This window comes from Notamacropus eugenii, chromosome 1, assembly GCF_028372415.1.
Source record: "Notamacropus eugenii isolate mMacEug1 chromosome 1, mMacEug1.pri_v2, whole genome shotgun sequence".
NCBI lineage: Eukaryota > Metazoa > Chordata > Mammalia > Diprotodontia > Macropodidae > Notamacropus > Notamacropus eugenii.
In genome coordinates, this window is record NC_092872.1 from 453,526,953 (window position 1) to 453,534,341 (window position 7,389).

The window sequence follows — 7,389 nt, forward strand, 5'->3', positions numbered from 1 at the left end:
CAATATTATACAATGATCCACTATGAATGACTTGTATATTCTCAACAATAAAATGATTCAAGACAATTAATTCTGAAGGACTCATGATGAAAAATACTATCCACCTGCAGAGAAAGAACTGATAGCACATGAATGCAGATCAAAGCATATTATTTTTCACTTTTTTCATTTTTTAGTCTGTGTTTTCTTTTATATGACTAATATGGAAATGTTTTGCATGATTGCATATGTCTAATTTATATTAAATTGCTTCCTGTCTCAGGGAGGCAGGGAGAGGCAGAGGCATGGAGAAAATTTGGAACTAAATTTTTTTTAAAAGAATGTTGAAGATTGTTTTTACATTCAATTGGGAAAAATAAAAATATTTTTTAAAAAATGAATCCCTTCCCAATTCTCCTTAATCTTTGTACCTTCCCTGTGAGATTACCCAGTACAAATTTTGTTTACATACATAGTTGTTTGCATGTTGTCTCCTCCATTAGACTGTGAGTTCTTTGAGGATAGAGAGTGGCTTTTTTTCCCCTTTCTTTGTATTCTTGGTGCTTAGCATAGTGCCCTGGCACATAGTAGGTGCTTAATACATGATTGTCAATGGACTGACTCTTCCCTCCTCTGTTCTCTTTGGAACCCCTGCGTTATCATTAGCAAACTCCACTTTATCCTAGGCTTTCTCTACTCTTTTCATAATCCGACACTCACGGAAACTGAAATTCTCCAGAAGAGATTTTAGTTCCTTGCCACTCTTATAAATGCTAGCTGCTCCTTCTTTTATGCTCTTGACACTTTAGGCTAGGAGGAATTGGCATTTTCCTTTCTCCCTACTGTTCCTTCCAGAGTCTCCTCTACTTCTTTCTCTCAGCAACCCCTCTGTTTTTGAAATTCACTCCAGTCATATATGTCATCTTGTCCAAATGCTTGTTGTTCTCATCAACTGGCCTCTAGACAACTCTCCTTCCTTTCTCAAGGAGTGCTCACAGTTATCTTTTTCACTTCAACTTCTGTCCTCATCCTTGGGCATTTCAGTATTATTTATATCACTTCAAATACTTTGGCTTCCTAGATTATCAGCCTTCCGAATTTCCCAACCTACATATCTACTCTATCTCAGCCACCAAGAAATGATTACATCATCACCCCCTCCAATTATTCTACCTCTATGATTTCAAAACACTGAAATACTTCTTTCTATAGGCATACCTTGTTTTATTGCACTTTACTGGACTTTGCAGATCTTGCTCTTTTTTACAAATTGAAGGTTTGGGTCAACCCTTCATAGAGCAAGTCTATGGGCACCATTTTTCCAACAGGATGTGCTCATGTTGTGTCTCTATGCCACATTTTGGTAATTCTCACAACATTTCAAACTTTTTCATTATTATTATATCTGTTACGGTGATCTATGGTCAATGATCTTTTATGTTATTATTGTGGTTGTTTTGGGGTGCCACCAACTGCACCCATAGAAGATGGCAAATTTAATCAATAAATGTATGTGTTCTGACTGTGTTACCAACTCTCTGTACCCCATCTCTCTCCCTTTCCTATGACATCCCTATTCCCTGAGATACAACAATATTGAAATTAGGTCAGTTAATAACCCTACAATGGCCTCTAAGTGTTCAAGTAAAAGGAAGAGACGCAGGAAACTTCATTATTGTCTTATTTTAAGAAATTGCTATAGCCAGCCCAATCTTCTGCAACCACTACCCTGATCAGTCAGCAGCCATCAGCATCAAGGTAAGACCCTCCACCAGCAAAAAGATTACCACTTGCTAAAAGCTCAGGTGATGGTTAGCATTTTTTAGCAACAAAGTATTTTTTAATTAAGATATGTACATTTTTTAGACATAATACTGTTGAACACTTAATAGACAGACAGCAGTATAGTATAAATGTAACTTTTTTATATACTGGGAAACCAAAAACTTTGTGTGATCCACTTTATTGCAATATTCACTTTCTTGTGGTAGTCTGGAACTGAACCTGAAATATCTCCAAGGTATGCCTGTAATCACAATCTCCTGTCCTTCCAGCCCTTCCTCTGCCTCACTCCTAAATCTTTTCTTCATCCTTGCCGTAACCTTCAGTACCTCTCTTACTCCCTGTTCTCTCTGGTGTTCATCACCCATGTAATGGATTCACTTTGCTGTCTTCACAATATTGACCCTATAGTTAAACAATTCAATTATGTATTATCTCCCAATTTTAACTTTCTTGCTTCTCTGTCCTACCTTCTCTGCCCTGTCAGTCCGCAACCCTGAGCCACCCCAACCATCTGCTTTCTCTGTTTCTATTCTGAACTGCTGAATGCCACCAAGGAAGTCATGCAACAATGCTGACTTGGTCCATTGCAAATTTATGACATCTAATCTCAACTGGGCCCTTGGTGCTACAGAATTATCCTTTTTACTCTTCCCTCATTTAAGAAAACTCCCCAAAGCAGCTTTTCTAAACCATCTCCTTAAGCCCCAACACTACTCTGAATCTTTTAGCACGACCTAGCCCCCTACTTCTCTGAGAAAATTGAAGTCATCAATCTAGAGCTTCTGTGTCTCCCTGATTCTGCACTTCAGGACCCCTCTGCACCATTGTCCATCCTCTCCTTTGCCTTGGTATATGAGGAAGAGCTGGGTTTTTTCCTTGCTAAGACTAATTTCTTTACTTGTACCCATGTTACTATCCTCTCCTGTTTCCTCCAGCTTCCCCTATTAGTCATTCTTTCTTTATCTCATCTTCACACTATCAGAGCTTTCCCTGATGCTCACTAACATGCTTTTTTTCCTCCTCTTAATAAAAATACCCACTTAAGGTAAAGCATTTATCCTAGAGTCATCTCCCAGTTCACTGCTAGACTCCAAGAAAGAGTCTATCTCCTCATAGTCTTTACTTTATCACCACTCACACCTCAACTCCTTGAAATCTGCCTTCTCATCCTACTACTCTCCTGAAACTGCTCACTGATAATCTTCAAAATTAAATGACCTTTTCTCAATTCTGTCTTTGGCTGTTCTATAACTTTGGACATTATTGACCATTTTCCCCCTGCCCCGATCCCCCCTGTCATTGGACACTACTTCCCTTGGCTTACATGCCCTTTCCCCAGCATTTTTCTCCATATTTTTCTCTTATCTATCAGCTTCTACCTAGTCTCCTTTGCTAGATTATCAAGCATCTTCTATCGCCTAAGCATGGTGTCCTCCAAAGCTCTGTCTTGGGCCTTCTCTTAATATGCTTTCTCCCTTTAATGCTCTCTACTGACAATAATATGTCCAATTATACTTATTATGCAGATGACTCACAGAACACCGGAACTGTATTGTCCATTGCTTGTTTGTCAGTTCCACTTAGATATCATGTTAGAACCTCAAGCTTAACAAATCCAATAGGGAACCCATCATCTTCCCCCTAAATCCACCAATCCTCCAAACTTCCCTAATATATTCAAAGTAAAGAAAAATTAATTTCTAGTGGGGAAAGAAGGACATTAACAATTTGGATGGAATATGTCTCCTTTACCTTGTTTAGAAAGTAGCACTTGAACTGAGCCTTAAAAAGAAGAGAAGGCGCTGAGAGAAAAAAGGCGAATATTTTCAGAGTAGAAATAAGGACAGAATGATGTAACGTCGTTCATTAATCAACCCACAAACATTTGTTAAGTACCTACTAAGTGTCGGGTATAAGGGAAACTAACACCGGAGAAACTGCATATGCCCTTAAGGAGTTTTCTCCCTAGACGAAGAAGAGGAGGAATCAGCCTCAGGGCGAAAGGAATTAGCCCAGTGACTTTGGCTAATACTTCTATAGGTACTGACAAATGATTTTATGGTGATTTGAGCTGGGAGGCACTAGCAGCTGGGGAGACTAGGAAAGATTTCACTTAGAAAGGAGCATTTGAGCTGAGGTTTGAAGAAAACCAGCGATTGTAAGAGACCTAAGTGAGGAAGGTGTGAGCTATGGGTAATGCAGAGGCATGGAAATGGAAAATCAAGTATTCCATATGGGGAACAGCCAAGTGGACCGGTTTGTCTGGAATGCAGACTATGTGAAGGAAAGTACTAGACAATACGCCCAAAGGCAGGTTGGAGTCAGATCATAAAGGGCTCTAAAGACCAAATAGAGGAGTTTCTATTTTACCCTAGAAGCAATTGGGAGCCACTGAAACTTCATTTAGGGAGTGACATTGTCAGACTGGTGCTTTAGGAACACTAATTTATCAGTTCCTTGAAAAATAGGTTGGAGAGGAGAGGGTCTGGAAGCAAGGAGACCAATTAGGAGGCCATTGTAGTAATCTAGGTGAGTGGTTTTGAACATCTAAACTCAACATGCCAGTTCTTGCCTCTGGGTTTGCACACTATCCATGCCTAGAACTTGCTCCCTTCTCATCACCACCTTTCAGAATCTTTAGCCTCCTTCAAGCTTCATGTCAGCCTCCTCCTGGCAGAAGATAAGCATCTTGAGGTCAGATGCTGTTTCCTTCTTGTCTGTGTGTCTCAGGTGCCTCGCACAGTGCCTTGTATCTAAAAGCATTATTTAAGTATTTGTCAAATCCTGTTAAATTCATCTTCTCAAGCATCACATGGTGAGAAAGGCTGGAGGGACTATTGTCTGCATTTGAAAATGGTGAAACTGAGGCAGAAAAGATAGTTAAATGACATGTTTAAAGTGATGCAGCCAGTATCTGATTGTGATGGAACACTACTATGCTATAAGAAATGTCTTACCTGGATGGTTTCAGAAAAACTTGGGAAGACTTATAGGAACTGATACAAAGTGAAGTGAGTAGAACTGGGAGAACATCCTACACAGGAACAGCGATATTATAGCAATGATTAACTGTGAAATACTTAGCTATTTTAAACACAATGATCCAAGACAATTCCAAAGGACTCAGCATGGGAAATGCTATCCACCTCCAGAGAGAGAACTGATGAACTCTGAGTACAGACTAAAGCAAACTTTTTCATTTAAAAATTTTTTCTTACTTAATTTTTGCAACGCAGTTAATATGGAAATATGTTTTATACCACTTTGCATGTATAATTGAAAGCATGTTATTTGCCTCCTCAAGGGGTAAGGGAGGGGACTGGAGGGAGAGAGAGAATTTGAAATTCAAAATTTTAAAAAGTGAATGTTAAAAATAAATAAAAAACTTTGTCACCACTGACAATTAGTATCTGACATGGGACCAAAAATGGGGGTATACCATTGTCTCAGGCCTCTTCTCTTTCCATATCCACTACGTGGGTCTGTTTTTTAAAGTTTCCAGTTTAGGTGATTCTACCACCTCCACAGATAATTTGTGGGGCTAGGTATTCTTTACGGATGAAAAATGCTCTCTAATAACTGGCCCCATTCCTTTCCACTGCAACTGAAAGTCATACAGAGTATGCATGTCTCTCTAACTGTCCAATTAAAAGAAATGGCCAACCTTGGAAATAAGCTCAGTGTTGCTTACCCATGCAAGTAACCATTTATCCTTGGCAGAGTAGGATGCAGGGAGGGTATTGTTTTGAACAAAAATGAATTCATTTTCCTCTGATCATTCTCTTAGACTTCTGTTCTTCCTTTGTGGTATTTAGAAACTCTGAGGAAGTGCTGAAGTTGCATTTAGGGACACCTGGATTCAAATCCTGATCCTAGTTGTGTCCCCTTGGGCAAGTCACTTGCCCTCTCTCAGGCTTATTTTTTTCATCTGCAAAATGGGGGTGCCAATAATAGTACCTGTCTCACAGGGTTGTCGTGAAAAATAAATGATGTGATGCATACAAAGTACTTTGGAAGCCTTCAAATGCTCTATAAATATGAGAAAGCTTTGTAGAAAACTCCTTGAGGTCAGGGACTGTTTCATGTTTGTCTGTTTCCCCAGCACCTAGCAGGGTGCTTATTGACCAGCCAACCTCTGTGGCTGCATTTACCGTTCACTTCTGTGCCGTTTAGTACACTGAGGCAGGATTTCTTTTAGCAGGTCAGAAACCAGTGTGGAGTTAATAAGAGTTAATACTGCTTTAAAGATGCGTGCCTTTCTCATCCCAGGAGTGTAACTTTAATGCTAGGAGTATCTAGGTCATGGAGGTTCTATGCAGCCTTTATGGGAAATGGAGAAGATGAAGACTGTGCCCTCATGAACTTCCCATCTTAAGAGATGACTGACCCTCTGCAGGACTACATAACATCTCATTCTCCTTGCCCAGAAAGTTATGTAGAAATCAAAATTTTGCAAATAGAGCTTTCTTTTAAGATCATTAGGGGAGAGGCTGGCTATTTTAAAGGAACCATAGGGAGTTTTTGTTTTTTTTTTTTTTGCAAAATGATAAATTATCTCCCTCACCTAATTTTATCTGCCTTGTAAATTTGTATGTTTGCAAATTGAATTTCCATGAAATGGTTCCCACTTCTGTTCTGGTCACAGTCCCAGAGCTGGAAAACCAAATGCCCTTTCTTCTTGTGGTCCAAGACTAAGAGACCTATTGGGATAGAGATTCATCTGGAAAGGTCAAAGTTACTACTTGGACAGGAGGCACTTTTTTGTTAATCAGAAGGGAGGGTGAAGGGAGGGAAGGTTTCTGTTCTAGCTGCAGCAGTCTGTGGGGCACCAGGTGGGCTACTTAGGGATCTGGGTTATTTCTCTATTAGGTAAAGCCTATGGAATAAATTCACCACTTGGGCTCATCCCTAGCTCTTGTACCATTAAAGTAAGGGTAGCACTGAATGGATGAAGATGGGATTGGGGGAGGAATAAAGTACTGGGCAACCTTTCTGGTTGCCCTCAGAATCCTCAGTTGGAATGTGGGACAGGTGTAAGCTTTCAGAGAGATAATAACAAAAGGTAACAACAAGTTCTTAATAAAAGAAGAGAAAGGAAACATGTTAGAAATAATAACCCTACATCCTTATGTGACTGGTCTGTTGGGAAGGGGAGCTTTCCATTAAACAACTTCATGGTGGTTGTTGGTGGGCCTTTGTGTCTTAGCTTACATTAAGTTCGATATGTGAAAGCAATAAAGTTGTATTTATTTTCAAAGTACCCTACTTTCAGTTTCCAGTGTTCCCCTTCTCCTCTCCATTCCTTTCTTCTGTGGAGGTCACAGTGTTTCAGTGGAAAAAGTGATAGACTAGGAGTCTCAGCTCTGTCATTTATCAGCTGTGTGACCTTGGGCATGTTACTTGCCTTCTCTGGGCTCCCCATATGCAAAATGGGGCTAATAGTATCTGCCTCCCCTCTCACAGAAAGCAATAGTGATAATCAAATGAGACAGTAGACAGGAAAAATACTATATAAGTAGGAAGAGAGAGGGAGGAGACCTGTGATTCTAGAGAAGACCTTGGTGAAGAACGTCCTACCAATATAGATGGGTACCCTTCTTTGCCAGCTGCTTTGTCCCAAGAGAG